Source organism: Canis aureus, chromosome 25 (genome assembly GCF_053574225.1).
Source record: "Canis aureus isolate CA01 chromosome 25, VMU_Caureus_v.1.0, whole genome shotgun sequence".
In the NCBI taxonomy this organism is placed as follows: Eukaryota; Metazoa; Chordata; class Mammalia; order Carnivora; family Canidae; genus Canis; species Canis aureus.
Window position 1 is genome coordinate 8,750,844 of NC_135635.1, and position 20,974 is coordinate 8,771,817.

The window sequence follows — 20,974 nt, forward strand, 5'->3', positions numbered from 1 at the left end:
CTGTGAACAGTTTGTGCACCAAAAGAATTCTGAAAATTAATACAATCCCATTAACCCATATTGTGATGTACAAACATATTATCTATACAGATGGATAGATATAGATCTCTACATATTGTGTATACATGAATCTCATTCATATGCATGCATACATACATGTACAATAATATAACAGCCATGTAGTGTCCCATATTATGAGTATCATAAATTAATTGTTGAACATTTAGATTTTCATTTTTGTGCTCTAACAGATAATGCGATAAAGAATACACTTGTCTTAATTCTGACTTTATTGGAAATTCTTCTAGTGTTTCACTGTTAAACATGATATTAGTTTAGATACATATTCTTTGTCATGATAAAGTAGGGTTCCTTTATCCCAATTTACTGAGATACTTTTCTTCAATTATGAGATACTTTTCCACATTCTTGCAAATACCTTTTTTGGATTCTACTGAAATAGCGTTACTCCTTTGACTTATTAATGAGATGAATCATTAGTATAGATGGCCCCTGACTTACTGACAGTTTGACATAAGATGTTTTGACTTTACAGTGGTCCAAAAGCAATACACATTCATTGGAAACATATTTTGAATTTTGATCTTTTCCCAGTCCAGTAATATGCAGTGTAATATACTCTCGAGATGCCAGGCAGCAGCAGCAGCAGTGAACCACAGCTCCCAGTCAGCTACATGGTCATGAGGTAAAATTACAACTATTCCTGTTTTCACTTTCAGTACAGTAATTCAATAAATTGCACGAGATATTCATACTTTATTGTAAAATAGACTTTGCATTAGATGATTTTGCTTGACTGTAGGCTAATATAAGTGTTGAGTATGTTTCAGAGAGGCTAGGTTAATCTATGATATTCAATAAGGTTAAGTATATTAAATGCACTTTCAACTTATAATATTTTCAACTTTGTGATGGGTCTACTGGGACGTAAGCCTATTTTAAGTCAGGGAAAATCTGTATGTTAATAATCCTTCCTTATTACTGGATTAACCCTTCTTGGCAAATGTTACTATTCTTTCAATGACAAACTGTTGAATTTCCTTTGCTCATCTTTTATTTAGAATTTTGAATCTATATTCATTTGCTGATATTTTTAACTTGAGCAGGAACTGGCTTCTAGATGTTTAAAGGATGTGTCATTGCAAATATCTGAGGCTTGAAAATAGACACATACCCAGGGGCCTAGGAATCTGGGATGTCTTCCACATAGCTCTCATAATAAGCAACTGCTTTAGTCTCTATTAATAATAGGAGAGAGGACTTCCAGCCCCTCCTGTCCTAAGTGATTCTACCTCTTTCTCAGGCCTCTAAGGGGCAGGGCCAAAGGGAGAGAGAGTCTGATCACTGTGTTTGTGCCCCCTTCCACTCAAATCCCTATAGCCTGGGATCTTTCAGAGGAAATGTTTGCTCTATTATCTTTCTTTAGGTTGACCAACTGGGAGCCAGTCACATCAACTCTTTGAGAAGAAACAGGATCTAAACAAATTTAAAAGTGAATTAAAACAGCAATTCATTTGGATATCTTGAATCCTTATAACTTTTAATACCAAAAACTTAAGAAGATTTTTATTCAGTTTTTAAAACCGAATAAAAAAAGATATATTCATTTTTGTAAGTTATAATGGAAACAAATAACAGTTTAAAAATTTCACTTATTTTAGAATAACTCTTCTTCCCCATCCTGAGGACTAGTAGAGCTAGAGGAGAACTTTTTGTGAAAATACTGTTTGCCACTAGCTAGAAAAGGCCCACTTTGTGGATAAGAGAAAAGATTCTTAAGAAGGGTGTGGTTGTGGTAAAGTCAGGTTATGAGAATAGGTTTGGAGCATTCTAACATTTTCTCCATTAGAATATGGGAGCATGGCATTCTTTATTCTTTCCACCTCTAAGTGTAACCATGGCATTCCTCATTCCTGTTCCTCTGTCGTTTGGGCCTTGTTGCAAAGATTAAATGAATTAATATAGGTAAAATATTTGAATTGTTACCTGGCACATAGGAAGCCCTCAATAAACATTAGGCACTGTTAATTATTATGGAGGTAAGAAGCTCTGATATGACTCCCACTGATTCTCACCTCCTAGTATTCATGTTCTTGTGTAATCTCCTCATCTTGAGTGTTACTAGACTTAGAATATGGCAACAGTGATAAGCTATCTCTCCTATGATTGCATTATAATAGATCACAACTTCATTTTGCTGAACTCTATTGTCTTCCCAGTTGGCACACTTCGCAATCTGCCATATTTGGCAGAGAATTAGGGTAGCTTTGTCTCACTGCCTGCAAGAACCTGAATCTTACCAGTAACTATATGAGTGAGCTTAGAAGTGGATCCTTCCCCAGTCGAGCCTTGAAATGATTATAGCCCCAGATGACACCTTGACTGCATCTTGTGAAAGACCTGGAAACAGAGGCTCCAGCTGCATTGTATTCAGATTCCTAACCCAGAAACACTGCTGGTGTTTTAAGCCCCTAAAATTGGAGCCCCTAATATTTGTTACATAACTTGTTATGTAACAATAGATAATAATACAATTTCTATTAATATTGTGATTATTAGCAGTATAGCAAATTTAAACTATTGACTCTGAAGCCTGATTCTGGAGTTTTGATCCCAGTTCTCTCATTTACTAGCTGTTTGACTTCATATAAACTACTTAACCTCTCTGTGCCTCAGTTTCCTTATTTGTAATATAAGGATAAATAATAGTTGTGAAGAGTAAATGAGAATACACCTAACGACTCTGATACATGGTAAGTGCTATATATGTTGGATGTTATTTATATGAAGAAGAGACTAGTGCATAGACTATCGTTGCTCACATTAACCACCAGCTCTGGTTTTTTACTAAGGTCTTTTGCAAACAAGGGTTTGCCTTATAGTTTTAGTTTATAAGTACATTTTGCCCAGTGCTGAAGTGAGAGAGGAACAGAAGGAATAATGGTGTCTATATTATTTCATGAGGAGAAATTGGGTGTTCTTCCAAGTACATCTTCTTAAAGATAAGGAATTGGTTTATTTCTCTGAAAAAGAAGCATAATTCCACGCCACCTTGTCTTCTCAAATACTGAATATTACTAGATGGGTTACAGTGGATAGGGGAGTGTGCTCTAATTTTACACTCACAGTTCTTATGTGGCAGATTCAGCATGGGCCTAAAATTAAATTGAGTCAAATGGAAGCCAGAGAAGTAATAAAGTTCTAATAGTCCAAGAAAGAGGTGGGCAGAGGCAAGGTCTAAAGCAATAACTTCAATATGTAAGAAATGAAATCTTGAGCCAATGTGAGATCAGACCTGAACAACCTTGAAGGAGGTCACTGATTGATTCAGTGAGTAGGTGCCAAAGATCTCTAAAGAGCAAAAATTATACATTTGTATAGCACTTCGAGTTTACCGAATATTTTCACACTATTTCATAAGATTATGTTTGAATCTGCACTAACATGTTATCCTCATTTGGTGATGAGGTGATGGAAGCTCAGAGGGGTTGCGTTTCTTGTTTGAGGACCCACAGCCTCTCAGTGGGCTGAGATTCAAAGCTGCTTTCTGATCTGTATAATAGGACATTCTGTCTGCTGGGTTATTTTTATCCATTTCTGTGTCATTCAGAATAGAATTATTTAGGACTTAAAATTCCTAACTAGGAACGTACCCTACATGAGCTGTGCATGGCAGACAACCTATAAATGAGCTGGGAATTCAAATTCTAAGTTCCAAGTAGGTTTATTTTACTTCAGTTAACAAACACTGTTTTTCTCTATTACTGTTCCTGCTCAGCAGCTATTTTGTGACACTTTCCCCAAAGATTTCCCCTGAAATCTCTTGATGAATGGGAAAATGTTACATGGGCTTTCAAAAATGGGTAATAGAAAAATGAGCCTAGAGTCTCTGTTGACCAGTTTTGATGCATGTTTTGTACTCTTTGTTCTAATATCTTCTATAAAGACTTTATTTATTTACTCATGAGAAACACAGATAGAGAGAGGCAGAGACAGGCAGAGGGAGAAGCAGGGTCCCTGCAGGGAGCCTGAAGCAGGACTTGATCCCAGGACCCCAGGATTATGACCTGAGCCAAAGGCAGATGCTCAACCACTGAGGCACCCAGGTGTCCCTAATATGAGGGTTTTATCTAACTTTATGTTTGAAGCAAATGGTGCCTTAGCTTTATCTTTCTTTGTCAAATAGTATGCATCAGTAATCTTTATGAATGGTCCATTATTAAATATGAACAATGCCTGGGACCCAAGGCCTTCCCTAGTAATGAGTGTCAAAAAGATGTAATGTCATCAGGTCCACGTTGAGAAGTTTTGTTCCCCTAACAATTTGTGCCTTCATGGTGTAACTGGCTGAGTTGTTTCTCACTGGTATATTCTATTCAGATGTGCCATTCTCTGGAACCATCTCAGGATTCCAAATCTTTTTGCTATACACCTGATCTACTGAGTGCCAGATGCTCTGTTAGGTCCTCCAGGGATATGGTAAGACTATGCAAACACATTTAGTCATTAAACAACTATTTACTTGACCTCATAGAGCTTACATTCTGATGAAGGAGTCATCCAATAAACACAGTAACAAGATAGTGAAATAAAATGTATGGTATATAGAGGGAAGTGCTAAGGATTTAAAAAATCAGAAAAGATGTTTTGCAATTTTAGATAGACGGACCGGAAAGGCCTCACTGAGAAGGTGAGTTCTGAGTAAAAACTAAGGAGAAAAGGCTTAGAAATAGGACACAAGCCATGCTACAGTGGAAGTCTGTAGAAGGAATTTCAGAAACATGTGACGATGGTGATGCAGCTGATGTAGCCAGCACTCCCATAATACATGTGATATTCCAGGCAAGTTTGTGAGCACTTTATTTTAAAGATTTTATTTATTCATTCATGAGAGATATAGAGAGTGAGGCAGAGACACAGGCAGAGGGAGAAGCAGGCTCCCCACGGGGAGCCTGATGCGGGACTCAATACTAGGACCCTAGGATCACTCCCTGAGCTGAAGGTAGATGCTCAACCACTGAGCCACCCAGGTGCCCCTGTGAGCACTTTTAGTAGATTAATTCATTTAATCTTCACAACAACCCCATTCTAAGAAAGCAGTCACCTGTGAGAAAGTGTGCTTCGAGGTGAGAGTGGGAAGGAAATAAGGGAAAGCCACATAGTGGTGATGTAAGAGTGGCCCAAAATGATAACTGTAGTGGGAAGGGAGAGCTCCTGGATGCAGGAACAGGAGAAGAGAAACAGACGAACAGAGACATACATGCAAAGTGCAGAGACAGAAATATGTTTGGTATGAACAAGGAATGTGTCTGTGAGTCAAAGTCATTTTTAAAAATAACTGTGTCTTGATATTTTTCCTAAGAGGAAAAAAAATCTTTTTTATTGAAGATAATAACATTAAGGGGTAGAGGAGGAATACTTTTTATTTATGAGGCACAAAGGATCTTTCTACTGTCTAGGATTCTATCAGAGTGGAGGGAAAAAAGACTTCCATCTACCACTGCTGACTTCTCTCAGGGAAGGCCAGGATTCAAGAAATGAAACATTAGAAAACTCCCTGTCTCATTCCCATCATCCCTTTTTCTAATCAGGTAGATATAAATGATTTTCAAATCATTTAAGTAACTACCACTTTACCTAAATATTGGGCCAACTTTGGCGGTACCATGTGATATGCACAAAATAGCCCTGCCTTCTGGTTTGTGTACATGGTCTATTGATTTTCAATGTCCAAGAGAATTTTTATTTATTTTTAAATTTATTTATTTGAGAGGGAGAGAGTGCATGGTCTTAGGGGGGCAGAGGTAGAGGGAGAGAGTCTTAAGCACTCTGCTGAACATGGAGGTCAACGTGGGACTCAATCTCACAATCCCAAGATCATGGTTTCATCATCATGAAACCAAGGGTGGGAGGCTTAACCAGTTGTGCCATCCAGGTGCCCTTCCAAGAGAATTTTTAAGTGCCTCATGAATTTTCTTATGCAATTTTTCTCCAAACTAACATCAAGGTGTTGTGCATCTTGCTAAAGAAATTCTAATTCCATGCCTCTTTGAAAACTCCTAGTACAAAAGACAATGGTAATTTGAATATTTTAAAGCCATTACATTAGTTAGGAAATTACTTCATGACACTGTCACAATTTACATTACAAATATGAGCAAATGGAAGGAAATTTTTCTCGTGAGATTACGAGGCTGTTAAAGGACAACATTTCTCTCCTGAACTTGTCTACAGAGCTGCCCAAACTCTTGCAGTATTTTAACAAGTACCTTTAACTATTAAACAAATCTTTCTTCTGGATAGTCTTATTTTTTAAAGCAGAAATGCCTCTGTAAATGAATTCAAATCACATGGGCATTAATCTATTGGCTTTAAAACAAAAACCATCATCAATGACATAAGTAGGTGACTCTTCGGAATGAAAATAGGGAGTCTGACCTTATGTCTCAGTTTCTGAATAAGCTAATAACTATTAACTTGTTCTGTTTTGTGGATTTTTGTTCCAGTAGCTCTTCAAGAACTTTGAAATGGCAATTTGCCAGGTGACTTTATCTCTCTCTCTCTCTCAAAAGCAGAGTAGAGTTGTAATAATATTTGAGTAATAAAAACAATAGTAGACAAATGGAATAAGAGGCAAGGAGGAAATCATTTCAAGGTTCATCTGTGTCTACCTATTTTAAATGAAAGATATAAAGTGACCATGATTTATGGTTATGTTTTACATAACTAAAACATATAAAAAGATTAAAGTATTAGCCTTGAATTATTGTAAATAGCAACAGTGTCAACACTGCATGTAAGTTGCTAAAATGAAATTATGGAATTCTCTAATCAGAGTGAAGAACTAAGTTATTAAAATTAAATCAATGGAAGAAATCTATAAAATAAGCCATAGTTTGATATTGAAATGAACTGTACATATTCCACAAGGGTCCACACTCAGTCCCTTTCTATTCTCCTTTCTCTGTTCCCTAGGCAATTCTCTACTCATATCTGTAACTATCATCTGTGAACTTATCATTGCCAAATCTCATTCTCACCTCTAGCCACTGTCATGAGTTACAGACTTATATTTTTAATTACTAGATCTTTCCAGATTGGGGAACCTAAGAAGCAACATATCTCCAAACATTCTCCTCTTCTTTCTCCCCCAATTTTTGGCACTGTGGTTCATCCAGGTGCTCAAGCCAGAAACCTGTGAATCACCCAGGAGACTCCCCCTCCATCTGTCTCTGTATCCCACTGGTAACTATCTTCTTTTGCTTATTCTATTTTTTTAATATCCCCATCATTTACCCCTTTTCTTTTCTCTGCCCCTCCCACATTCAAGTCCTCATCACTTCTCAAATGAATTCCTGGTGTCTACTCCTCCTTGCCATTCCAACTTATTAGCTAATTTTGGCTAGAGTGATTTCTCTAAAATGCAGATCTGATCATGTTCTTCTCAGCCTTGTCATCTCAAGTCTCGTAGTCACTTACAAGGTAAAGGTATAACTTCTTAGTGCAGCCTGGCCTTTGTCCTTATTCTAGGCTCATCTGTTGCTACGCTGTATCACCTTGTGTTTGCAGCCACGTTGAATGACTCATGATCCCTCAGATGATCCTCTCTTTATCTTTATGGATCATCTTCTGGATTGCTTTTCCTCTGTTCTTTATTCAGAAAATTTCTTGGCATACTTTAAGACAGCTCAAGCACAACTTCCTTCAGGAATCTTCTTTATACTCCACGAGCAGTTAAGCACCTTCTCCTCTGTCCTGTTCACAGTGCTTGGTTTGTATCTCTAACATACTGTGTATTTACTCTGCTCTAATTATTAATTTATATTTTTCTTCCCTAAAATCAGACTTCTGAACAGCTGGAGTGGTCTACTCACTTTTTCATCTCCAGTGCCTAGGATATAGCCAACAAATTTATCAAACCACACTGTATATACCAAGCACTTTAGGAAGTGCTGGGGTACAAAGGTAAATAATACATAATATATTGATATATTAACCTATCCATCCATGTATCTACACACTGATCCTCCCATCCAGCCATCCAATACATAATTGTTGAGGGCCTACTAAGTACTGATACTGTATTCTCTAATGGTAAACAAGGGCATGTGATCTCTCTTCTTGTGAAGCTTATAATCTACAAAGAGAAATAGGCATCAAGAGAAGAAATACACTATTCCAAATTATGAAAAGTCTATGAAGGTCAGGAACAATATGATGAGAGAAGTGATAGAGGGAATCTTCTTTAGATTGGATCACGAGAGAAGGCTGCTCTGAAGAGTGGCAAGTCACTACACAGTAGGCTGTATGTGTTTGGTAAATAAATGAGTGACCTCCAACAAAGTTGTAAATGGTTGTTCTGGAGGAAGCCTATTCCTTTGCTATAGCATGTAGGAAGTCAGTAGGTACCGGAGGCTGAATGGTGATAGGTGCTAAAGCTTCTGAAAGATGGAGACTATTTTCTAACAGGACCATAGCCCTTGTCCATGGAGTTGGTAAACATACAGCTGTGGGCTAAGGGAAGAGGAGGGTGTCTTGTGGCTCCTTTCCCTAAGGTTTGAGTGTGAAGAACACAATAGCACTGGAGAGGATTTCCCCAGGAAGGCTTTTTCAACCAGTCTTACCAAGGACTGAGACCATTTACTGGTTTAGAGTTGGATTTCTTTACTACAGGACTCTCTCCTTTCTCTTGTATCTTCACTTGTCTTCGTACTCGGACTAGAGCTCAGCATCTTGACTCCCTGTAACAATTTCTTGCTGTCACAATGCCCACTTGTTGACTTTTTTTCTCTTTCTCCTTCATTTACCTCCTATTTCATCATTTACCTTCTTGTTTTCTCCTTGCCTTACTTTAGTGTAGGTCTTCATTTCCAGAGCTTAGGGATTTTTAATTCTATTTTACACTCTTAGGCTATCTTATTTTCTGATTTTTATTTGCACCTTTTTTGCTTTTTATCACTTACTTTAATGTTTTAACTTTTAAACTATGGTTCTTATGCCAAGATAGAATCTATCATTTAAAATACCTGACTTGGGATTCCTGGGTGGCGCAGCGGTTTGGTGCCTGCCTTTGGCCCAGGGCGTGATCCTGGAGACCCGGGATTGAATCCTACATCGGGCTCCCGGTGCATGGAGCCTGCTTCTCCCTCTGCCTGTGTCTCTGCCTCTCTCTCTCTCTCTCTGTGAGTATCATAAATAAATAAAAATTTAAATAAAATACCTGACTTTCAGAATTTTGATGGTTTTTAATTTTAGTTTAATTTCCAGTTTATTTTGTAAATAATTTAGTTTTTAAAATTACACTTTCTGAATATAAAGAAATTTGTTTTGTAACAAAGTTTGTGAGACCTGTAAAAATACAAAGAAAGTAAAAATTACCTGTAATTCCACCATCCTGAGGTAGCCACTGTTAAAATAATATGTACATATATTATATATATATACAATGGAGGCATATATTATATGCACATATATGCAAATTTATGTATCTATGTGGATTACACTTAAGATTAGTGACATATGGAGTTTTGTATTTAATTTTTTATTTTAGTTTATATTTAGGGCACATTACTACATTATTAATATTCTTTAAGCATTTCCTGGTAGATTCCAATATGAGCGCTTAGGCAAGAAGACCATTATTGAGCATTCTGAACTGGTCTGGAAACTATATTCTCCATTCTTTGTCTTGCTCAGACATTCTGAAGAAGATACAAATCATCCTAATAGACTGGATCCTGGGTATTGGAGCTTACCAGATCCCCTTATCAGAAACAGTCCCAGTTCTCATCTCTTCCTTAGATGTCTTAGATAGCTGGAGCAGATACTCACATGAAGAAATGTGATCCCATTTGTTTTTTTGTAGCTTCTGCTCCAGCATGTGGATTTGTAGAGCAATTACTTGAGAAACTCCAGTTTTGACACAATATGGGAGTTCATGTGCTGCTTATGCTTATGATACCTGTCTCTATTCCAAACCACTGTTTGGTAAATAGATCTTTAGTTTCCAATCTGGGAAACTTATGTGTGATCCCTACTCTTCAGTGTCTCCATTATTATATGATATGATGCAACGAGGAACCTCTACAAACCATGTTCATTGTCTTGACCTAGGCAGAGTTTTGGCTCAGGTGTAACCTCTCCTGGCCTCAATGCAAAGCTACTCACACTTTCATCATACTGCCTTGGTCAGCTAAAGTTGGGCTAATTTCCACAAAGCCTTCTGGGCAGAGGATATTGTGGGGCAATCTAGGACCACCTGGAAGTTCTATTTCTTCTCTTGATGCCTAGTTCTATGATGGTAATCCAGACATGTTCTCAGAAAGATGAATCACCTCGCCTGCTGTGAACAGAGTTACCTTGTCTAAGCAGGTTTCTCCATTGCATGGTAGTTGGAGCATGTTGTCCATATATTCATGAACTTCTTAAGATACTACTTTTAACAGAAAGACTCTCATCTCCCAACCGGATGAGTGATATCAGCTGAGCTATCATGAGAAATAGCTGCAGTGGCAGAGTTTCTAGAACTGAATCCTCCTGGGAGAAACTGAGCTGCAGGCGTCTGTTTTGACCATGTAAGACAGGTCTGTTTGGGGCAAGACAGGATAGAAATGAAGTTAAATAAGCTTTTTAGTGTTTTAGTTCTTAGTTTCTTATAGCTATTAAAACAAATTACCATAAACTTAGTGACTTAAAACAACATGAATTTATCCTTTTACAGTTCTGGAAGCCAGAAGGACAAAATCAATTTCACCAGGCTAAAGTCATGGTGTCAGCAGAGCTGGTTTCTTCTGGAAGCTCTAGGAGAGAACCCATTTCTTGACTCTTCTGTGTCTAGAGGCTGCTAGCATTCCTTGTGGTGTCCTCATTCTAATCTCTCTGCTTCAGTTGTCATATTTCTATCTTATCTCCTGCCTCCCTCTTAAAGGGACCCCTGTGAAATGTTAGGCCCACTTAGATAATCCAGGATAATTTTTCCAACTCAAAATCTTTAATTGTACCTGCAAAGTCCCTTTCGCCATATAAAGTGACATTGACAGGTTCTGGGGATTAGGATGTGGACATCACTGGGGTCACTATTCATCCTACCAAAGCTAAAATGCAATAACAACCTCTGAAGTTCGTAAAAGTGATCTAGTGAGCATTCTGGGAATCATACACTGCCTCTATGATTTTATTTGAGGCAGTCTTAATAAAAATAGGAAAAATAATATGCAAATTGTGGGTCAAATTCCAGGAAATGAGAATCTTTGATTTTCTGGAGAGTAGGTAAAGAAAAAATTTCGAATCCAAAATTCTTGATAATTTATTTGCATCATGTAGGCCATCTAAATGGACATGATAAAGCAGATAAATTCAAACAGGAGTCTCAAATACAGTTCATATGATGGTAAGTCCAGATACTATCTCTTGACATAAGAGGTCACCTGGAAGGTAGTGTGGCCATTTCTTAGACTAAGCACTATTTATGGTATTGTCATTCAGCATGTTCTGAAGGCCATCTTCCACTCCTCACTTTCCTGGGTTCAGAAAATTTATAGGGCCTCTGGGGTATAGTTTGTTAGAGCTTGTGTCCCATCAAGTTGAGACAGGGGGCTAGAGAGTAGTAAATGTAGATAATGGTTACAGATTGTGACTATTTAATGCCATGATGCCCCTGTGTAGAGCTCTCCATTCTTTTTTCATTATGAAGAATATCAGGAGTCCTGCAAGGAAAGTTAGAGGAACCCTCATCCATTATATTCTTGTGAAGTACCTCAGCTCAGAGAAAGGAAAACGAGCTCTTGGGATCTAGGCATGACATCAGCTGCAGAGTTGTCTCTCAATCAGAATTGGGGTGACAAACAATTGTTTCTTATGTCTGTGAAAACAACCAACCCAGGCAGAAACTTGAAACCATCTTTGATGAGTCTGTTTCCTCTCACTGCTAGTAAGTCAAGTCCTATCAATACTAATCTCAGTATACCATTTTAACCATCCACTTCACTCCACTGGCTTTGTCCTGGCCTTGATAAGCTCCCACCTGGATTTCTGAAATAGCCTCCTAATTTCTCTATATTCTATCTTACCATGCTTACTCTACTCTCTATACTAAAATGAGACTTCATGTCACTCTCTGGGTCAGTTTAAGTCCTCAGGGAAGCAAATGCCAAGATAGACTTAGAAGTGCAAGAGATTTATTTGATTTGGGGGGGGGGCGGGGAGGGGGATACACTTAAAGATAAAAGAGGGAAGAATTTATTGGGGAGAGCCTCAGACCACGGTGTAGGGGATGGGAGAGAAGGAAGGAAGGAGGACTGGGTAGAAAGAGCCTCACACTTGAGAAAGTCTTGGAAAATCTGGTGAGAAGCCTAAGAGCACAAATCTCCTGTGAGAGGAGTCCCATGTTGGGCCATAATGGTGTGGCTCTAACACCCCCACTATACTGTACTCAGTTCCAGGCTGGAAGCAGCCCAGGAGAAATGTGACCTCAGAATGAAGACTAGTGGATGCAGGTGCGGCAGCTGGACGCTATTAGTTAACTATGTTCCTTGCAGCTGATTCTCTTGAAGGAAGATTTGAGTGGCACATTCCTATGACTATCATGTGCTCCTTTGTAGAAGAGTTCCTTAGCTTCTCCTCTGAGCTCCTTAACGTGGCTCACAAGCCCTGGCTCTCCTCTGTCCCTCCAACTTCATTTCAGTTTTCCCCTTCCACATTTCTCAGCCAATGAAATTCTTCTGTGCTGGGCCCTCTTTCCTCTTTCTTTTTATTTAAGTAACTCATACTCTTCCCCCCTTCCGGGTTTCTGCTTAAATATCCCTTCTTCCAGAAAGTCGTGCACTCCTCTATTTACTTTCATCCATTTATCTGTCCATCCACACACTGACCCAATTCTAATTTTAAAGTAATACATTCACATGATAAAAAAGAAACGAAACCCACCAGCAACAAAAATACTCTTCAAATGTAGCTCTTTTTAGCCATTTCTGATTTTAACGTAATGGTTATCATTATATCTACTTATACCTCTGCTTCTTGGTTTACAAAATTTAAGCAGTACCTATTGACTTTATGCTATGAGAGGTATAAAGAATTTAGAGCACTTATATTCATCACCCCTCTGCTTTTCCTTTTCCACCTCCAAGTACAGGTTAGGTATACTTTTACCTATGTAAATGTTCACCTTTGTAAGTGTGTGGTAGTTTATATTTGTATTTAATAACTTTTTGCCCTAAAAAAAAGAATAACTCTTTGCTCTATAAAATAAGGAAATAAGCACAGCTCTCTACTTCCCTTGCATATACCTTTCCTGTCCCTTCTTTTTTTTTACATCTTAATCACTTGTTTACTTATATGTTAACAAGGATTCTATTTTCTTTGCTTTATAAAAAGTACACTTGTTTTTCATGCTTTTTCTATAATTCTAAAAATCGAAAACCAGTAAGGTGCATTTACAGTATTGAGTATGTAAATATACATTGGAGAGGCAACTGGTGTGATTGGACTCACACTGACAGAAATGTTTGTGTGACTGATTCTGTCTCTTCAGAATGAGAATGTTCTAAGCATTCTCTTTTTTTCACTCCAGAATATGGCTCAAGATTGAGTTTCCAATTGCCATTCTCTTTTCTTGACAGGAAAAATACCTGCCATCATTTTACTATTAAGGGTTTCTGTGTTTTAATCATACAGTTTGTGTAATAGGATCTCCTTTTTGAGAGCACCTGGGTGGCTCAGTAGTTCAATGTCTGCCTTTGGCTCAGGTTGTGACCCCAGGGTCCTGGGATTGAGTCCCACGTCCAGTTCCTCGCAGGGAGCCTACTTCTCCCTCTGCCTATATATCTCTCTCTCTGTGTCTCTCATGAATAAATAAATAAAATCTTAAAAAAAAAAGAATTTCCTTTCTGATTTTCTATTTTGATTTCCTTGGCATCCTGCAGAGCTGTCATCCTGAAACCTCTGGATTCTCAGGTCACTGCCATTATCTCCTGGATTTCTCTTTCATCTTACTGAAGTATATCCTCAAGTAATTTTTTTTTTTCAAGAAGGCTATGTGGGATATGAATTTTCTGAGTGCCTGAACAACAGAATGACACTATTGTCTCATAAGTAAGAGCATGTACTCTGCAGCCAAGCTCCCTGGATCCAAAGCCCAGCTCTGCCTCCTCCAAGTAGCATAATCTTCGGCAGGTTTCTTATCCTCTCTATGCCTCTGTTTTCTCATTTGTGAAACCAGGGATAATAGAACCAAATTAATTGGATTGTTCTGAGGATTAAAGAAGTTAATAATTACAAAGTACGTGGTTCATAGTAAGTAAAATAAATATTAGCCATTACGATATGCCTGAAAATGTTATTATTTTCCCTTACCCTTGATTAATAGTTAAATTAATCTGAGTATAGAATTCTAGATTCCAAATCCTTTTAAGTTTCTACAGAAACTTAAGTGTTGCTATTTAGATGCTTAATTTTATTTCATTTGTAGATGGCCTGCTTTTGGTTTTATCTCTTAACCATTCTGGGATATTTTCACATCTTTTCTTTGTGCTTGAAATTCTAAAATTTCATGAGGATGTACCTAAGTATAGTTTTTCTTTCATGCTCACTACTTGGTGAACTCCTTCATTTTGAGAATTCTAGTTTTTCTCCCAATGACATTCTGTTCTATTAATATTTCTTTTTCTTCCTTGCATTATCTTCTTTAGTTATATTGACCATTTCTGTGACTTTATTTTCAAGATCACTAATTTAGTCCTTAACTTTGTTCATTCTGTTAATTCCATTACTTAGCTTTCCTACTTTTTATTTTAACTGTCCTGTTTTAAAGCCTATTTTCTTGATCTTTTTAAAATTAGTTAAAATTTTTTAAAAGATTTATTTAATTTTTAGACTGTGTGTACATGAGTGCAGGGTAGTGGGTAAAGGAAGAAAATCTTCAAGGAGACCCCACACTGAGCATGGGGCCTCAGAGGGGGCTGCATCCCACGATCCATGAAATCATGACCCGAACTGAACCAGGAGTTGGATGTTTACCCAACTGAACCATCTAGCCACCCTTTATTGTTCTTTATTTATAGCAGCCTATTTTCCATTCTTCAATATCTTCTTAAATATCCTTGCAAATACTATTTTTAATGTATGAAAGTTCTTTTCTGTTCCTTGCCTCTTCTCTTTCTTCTTGATCAAATGTTTGTTGCTTGTTGATCTTTTCTTTCATGCTTTAACTTTTTCTCGGATATTTGGCTGTCTGACTATATTTAAGGATAAAGGACTATGTTGGTCAGTATAGGTAGGCAGCCTGGGCTTGTACAGATCTGAGAACAATAGTATAGGTCTGATTACCCAGAAGTCCTCTCTCCTAATGGAGGGCTGACTTTGAATGAGTGGTGGTTTCTGTGGCTCAGGCATCCTATACATTCATGGGCAAGGGATGAGCAGGTAATAAGCAAAGTAAGGAGGCCTTCTTGGGGTGGAGCAGATTCTGAGCAGCAGCTAATCATAGTGTTCTAGGAGCCTCCAGAATACGCATATACTTGTATGTATGTTATCTCTATTTTTGTTTTGGGGACCCAAAGTTACTTTGGGCCTTTTTCTGCCTTTATTCCTCCAATCCCAACAACCTATCCAAGTGGAATGAAATGCTGTAATCAGCTGCCCTCTATTCATATGAGAAAAGGATAGGGAATTTAGTAGCTTCTCAGAATTTCTGCCCTTCCATCCAAATGACTTGATCTTTGTACCTGCAGAATACCACAGACTGGGTGACTTATTAACAACAGAAATTTATTTCTCACAATTCTGAAGGTTCGAAAGTCCAAGACTAAGGCACTGGTAGATTTGACGTCTGGTGAGGTCCAGTTTCTTGGTTCATAGATGGTGGTCTTGTTGCTGTGCCCTCCCATGGTGGAAGCTGCAAGGGAGCTCTCTGGGGTCTCTTTCAGAGGAGTACTAATCTCTTCCTAGAGATCCCACCAACTAGTACTGTCACATTTTAGAGGGTAGGATTTCAACATATAAATTTGGGGAGTGAAGACAGACACATCCAGTCCATTGCAATCACTTTAAACTAGAGCTTTCCCACTAATTTTTAAAAATTAAATTTAAACTTATTTCATCTTTTGAAGGGTAATATATTCATATCATTTGAAATCACAAGACATAAAGTAATACTGTACTTTTAGAAAAATCTCTCTGGCTTAAGTATGAGGCAATTCCTTGAATTAAGAATGACAAATGTATTTACTTATCAACAGAAAAAAATAATCTTGAATTTCATAAAAGTTAGTTGTGCTTCTAAACTTTTTATTTTCTTGTTTTGTTTTTGTTTTTTTTTTTTTTTTCTGTATGAGGTCAGTCATATTTAAGAAAATTCCTAAGCAGGATTAATAAAGTGTTTCTTTTGCCCCATCTGCCCAATACCTCCCTTTTCTTTCAAAAGTATACTACTATGAGGGTGTAAATACAGATGACTCTTGAACAATGAGAGGGTAGGGATGCCAGCCCTCACTCACCCTCACTCACCTACACAGTCAACACTCTGTATACTTTTGAGGAACACTGAGTGGCTTAATTGGTTAAGTGTCTGACTCTTGATCTCATCTCAGATCTTGATCTCAGGGTTGTGGGTTTAGGCCCCATGTTGGGCTCCATGCTGGGAATGGAGTGTACTTTAAAAAAATCGGTTTATAAATTTTTACTCCCCCTAAAAGTTACCTACTAATAGCCTACTGTTGACTAGAAGACTTACTGATAAGATAAAGTTGATTAACACACATTTTGTATGCTATATGTTATATACTATATTTTTACTATATTTTAAGCTAGACAAAAAAATGTTATAAAGAAAATTGTAAGGAAGAGAGAATACATTTATATTGCTATATTGCATTTATAAAAAAATCCACATATAGGTGGATCTATTCAGTTCTAACTCCTGTTGTTCGTGTCAATTGGGTGGATATATATATTATCTTTATTTAACCCAAGTAGAACATACTCTAGACAGTGCTCTATATTTGCTTCTTTCTTTCAATAATGTGCCTTATAGATATTTTTCTTTTAAATTTTATTTTATTTAAATTCAATTAACTATAGTATAGCATTCATTTCAGAGGTAGATGTCAGTGATTTATCAGTTGCATATAACACCCAGTGCTCATTATATCATGTGCCCTCCTTAATGTCCATCACCCAATTACCATCTCATCACCCACCTCCCCTCCAGCAATCCTCAGTTTGTTTCCTAGAGATAAGAGTCTCTTATGGTTTGTCTCCCTCTCTGATTTCATCTTCTTTTATTTTTCCCTCCCTTCCCCATATGATCTTCTGTTTTGTTTCTTAAATTCCCCATATGAATGAAATCATATAATTGTCTTTCTCTGATTGACTTATTTTGCTTAGCGTAATACCCTCTGTTTTCCATCTATGTCATTGCAAATGGCAAGATTTCTTTTATTTTTTTATTTTTTTATTTTTTATTTATGATAGTCAAGAGAGAGAGAGAGAGAGAGGCAGAGACACAGGCAGAGGGAGAAGCAGGCTCCATGCACCGGGAGCCCGATGTGGGACTCGATCCCGGGTCCCCAGGATCGTGCCCTGGGCCAAAGACAGGCGCCAAACCGCTGTGCCACCCAGGGATCCCCAAGATTTCATTTTTTGATGGCTAGGTAATATTCTATTTATATAATATATATGTATATTATATATATTTTATATATATATATTTATTTATAAAAATAGCTTCCTCATTTTTTATAGCCATGTAGGATTCAATTTTTTGAATATACTATAATTCGATTCTTACAATGCTTCAGTGAATAATACTGTACATGTTGTATTTTCCATTTGTGCAAGTATACTGTAGGATAAATTTAAAAAGGCACAACTTTTGGAGCAATTTTATATTTTACTAGCTATTGCCAAATGGATCTCTATAGGTGTTTTATCAATTAACACCCCCACTAGCAAGGTTTGAAAATGTTTTTCAAATATACAATATACAATATGGTGTATTATCAAACTTGGAGATACTTGTTATTGTGATGTGAAAAATAGTATCAATATAGTTTTTATTTGTATTTTTCTTATTATGAGTGTGGTTAAACATATCTTCAAATAGTTAACCATTTTTCTTCCTTTTTTGTAAATTGTCTTCACACATCTTTTGCCATTTTTCTAATTAGTCTTGAAATAATTTTCTTAATTTTAGAAGCTTCTTATGTTATCTGTGACATGAGTTGTCAAGTATTTTTTGTTTTGCTTTTGTATATTATTTATGGTGTTTGTATGATCTGAGTGTTTGTGTTCCCCCAAAGTTCATATGTTGAAAACTGATCCCCAAGGTGATGGGATTAGGAAGTGGGGAGATGATTAGGTCATGAGGGTGGAGTTTTTATGCATGGGATCATACGAGGGGCCTTTGAGAGCTCCCCTCTAGTTTCTTTGTGAGGTTGCAGTGAAGGAAGAGCTGTCTATGAGCCAGGAAGGTTGCCCTCATCAGACACGGAGTCTGCAATTACCTTGGTCTTGGACTTATCTGCCTCTAGAACTGTGAGAACTAAATTTCTATTGTTTATAAACTACTTAGTTTATGGTATTTGTTACAGTAGTCCAAGAGGACTAAGACAGATGTGTTTTGCCATGCAGTTGTTTTTTACTTCAATATGCTTAAATTCACTTTTGTTAATGGCTTCTTGATTTTGTGTCATAGTCAAAGACCATCCCTACTCTGAAGTTCTAAAATTTTGTTTTGTTCTAGTCCTTTCAGTTTTTCTTTTTCACATTTAAATGTTTGGCCATTGGATTTGGCTTCATGTTAACTGTGAGGCTTTAATCATGAGATGAGTGCTGGGTGTTATAATGTATGTTGACAAATTGAATTTAAATAAAATAAAATTAAAAAGTGTGAAGCTTTAATCCAAATTCATTTTTTTTTTTCAGATGGCCACCCATATGTCCCAAGAACGTATGCACTCATTTATGATTTTGGCATCAGCATCATTTCCCTCAACGATGGTGAATCTTTTAACATTCTAGGTATAATCTGAGCAAAATGGTATAACCTCTTTTCATTAGAATGGCTTGGGAGCCAGGAGCAAGGCCAGCAGAAGAAGACAGCCAGTAGACTTTGAGCCAGTGAATCCCAGCACTGGGAACCACCAGAATTAGTTCACTGACTGTGTCCTTTTAGACACAGTATACTCCCTTCACATGACTTAACAGTAGAGTGAGTGCCTTCACAGTAGACTCTCCTAGAATGTAGCTTGTTGCTGTTCTAAAGGTAAGGCTCCTTATCCATTGGGTTTTCTGTTGGTTTTTAATATCATATGCCCAAAATAGCCCTGGATTTCAGAATGTTCAGTTTCTTATATTGTCATGTATTTTGAACTTTTATCTCTAGCTATCAGAGAAAAACCTTCAGTCAAAGATAACAGTAGATTGGAAGCCTTTTTCTTGTTAACCTCCAAGGGGCATGGACAAGTTTCCTGACTTATAAACATGAGGAATTTTTCTGATTATTTTCTTGGCAAGATGAATGTGATTTGCCTTCATACTTACATAGTTCCTGTCAGGAGACACATTGTCTAATTTGATATATGGCACCTTTTTATGTTCTTTCAACTTTTATTTATTCTACATACTCTGTAGTTGGTTAAGTTGCTGCTGGGGACCTCAGTGCTATGACAAGAGGTATATTCAGCGGAGCCTTCCTAATATGGCATTTTTGGGGTATGAGAGAGCTCTTCCCGGAAGTAGTTTAAAAAGACAGAAAAAAAAAAAAAAAGAGAGAGATACATTTTCTACCTAAAATTTGTCTCTCCATATTTAGTAACCTAATCTGTTGGAGTGAAAAGGAAGAACATGGTGTCAATCAGGGGGGATTTATCCATAATATCTTTTAGAAACTAGTATCATAGATTATGTTAGTTATTGTTCCTGTATCCTAAACTACCATGACTATTTTAGAGTTCATGAAAAGTGATGATTTCCATTTCATTATTTTCATCTCAGAGTCTGTCTGTATTTGTAATGAGATCTGGGGACATTAGAAGATTGGCACAAGTGAAGGGCTGCAAATGATGGGTACATTTTACTTTCTGAAAACTTTTAAAACTTAAAAAAAAATCATCCTCAGGTACTTTGAAGGAGAGGTTTCTTTTGCCAATTTCTATTATCAGGCGACTAATGATTTAAAACCAATTTAAACTGCACTATAGTCTAGGAAATTCTTCTTCCTACTGCCTGGTTTGCAAGAATGCTTAGCTTGCAGACAACCCTGTAGTAAGGTAGCATATAAGAAAACAATAGGGTAACATATGAAAAGGAAATTAGAAGAGGTCACCTCAGATTTTACGAAATATAAATCATATCAATTTTTTACTATCTGAAAAAAAGTGGTTGTCAGGTATTATAAATATGGAAAGACCTAAATTTGACTTAACCATCCAGTGATTATGGCAGATTCAGGGGCAAAGCCATACAAGGTATTAATTTTTTTTTAATATTTTTTTCTTTATTTACTTATGATAGTCACACACAGAGAGAGAGAGAGAGAGGCAGAGACATAGGCAGAGGGAGAAGCAGGCTCCATGAACCAGGAGCCCGACGTGGGATTCGATCCCGGGTCTCCAGGATCGCGCCCTGGGCCAAAGGCAGGCGCCAAACCGCTGCGCCACCCAGGGATCCCCACAAGGTATTAATTTGATGTAAAGTTATAGAAGTATAGATTTCATTCGTTTTCTGAGTACTTCACTTCTCTAAGTTTATAAATCAAGGTTAAGTTCCCTAAACTTTGTAGACTCCACACCAAGTTTCTGCTGGAGTGTTATTAATACATATCTAGATTCTATAATCACTTAAACAAAAATACCCGAAGATTTCCTACCTTCACAACGATTGATATACAACTCAAGGCTCAACAACTGAACAAAGAGTTTTGAGTCTTCACTATTTGTTTGCTTTTATTAAAGTT

The 20,974-nt window shown here is 37.2% G+C and overlaps 1 long non-coding RNA gene across 1 annotated transcript; it reads left to right on the plus strand.

The window, feature by feature from the left end:
• The first annotated feature begins 612 nt into the window (after positions 1-612).
• Positions 613-20,685, plus strand: LOC144297592 (uncharacterized). Its single transcript, XR_013364557.1, has 3 exons — positions 613-706; positions 18,943-19,038; positions 20,533-20,685. It is a non-coding gene; the product is annotated as an uncharacterized LOC144297592 (long non-coding RNA).
• The last annotated feature ends 289 nt before the right edge of the window (positions 20,686-20,974 follow it).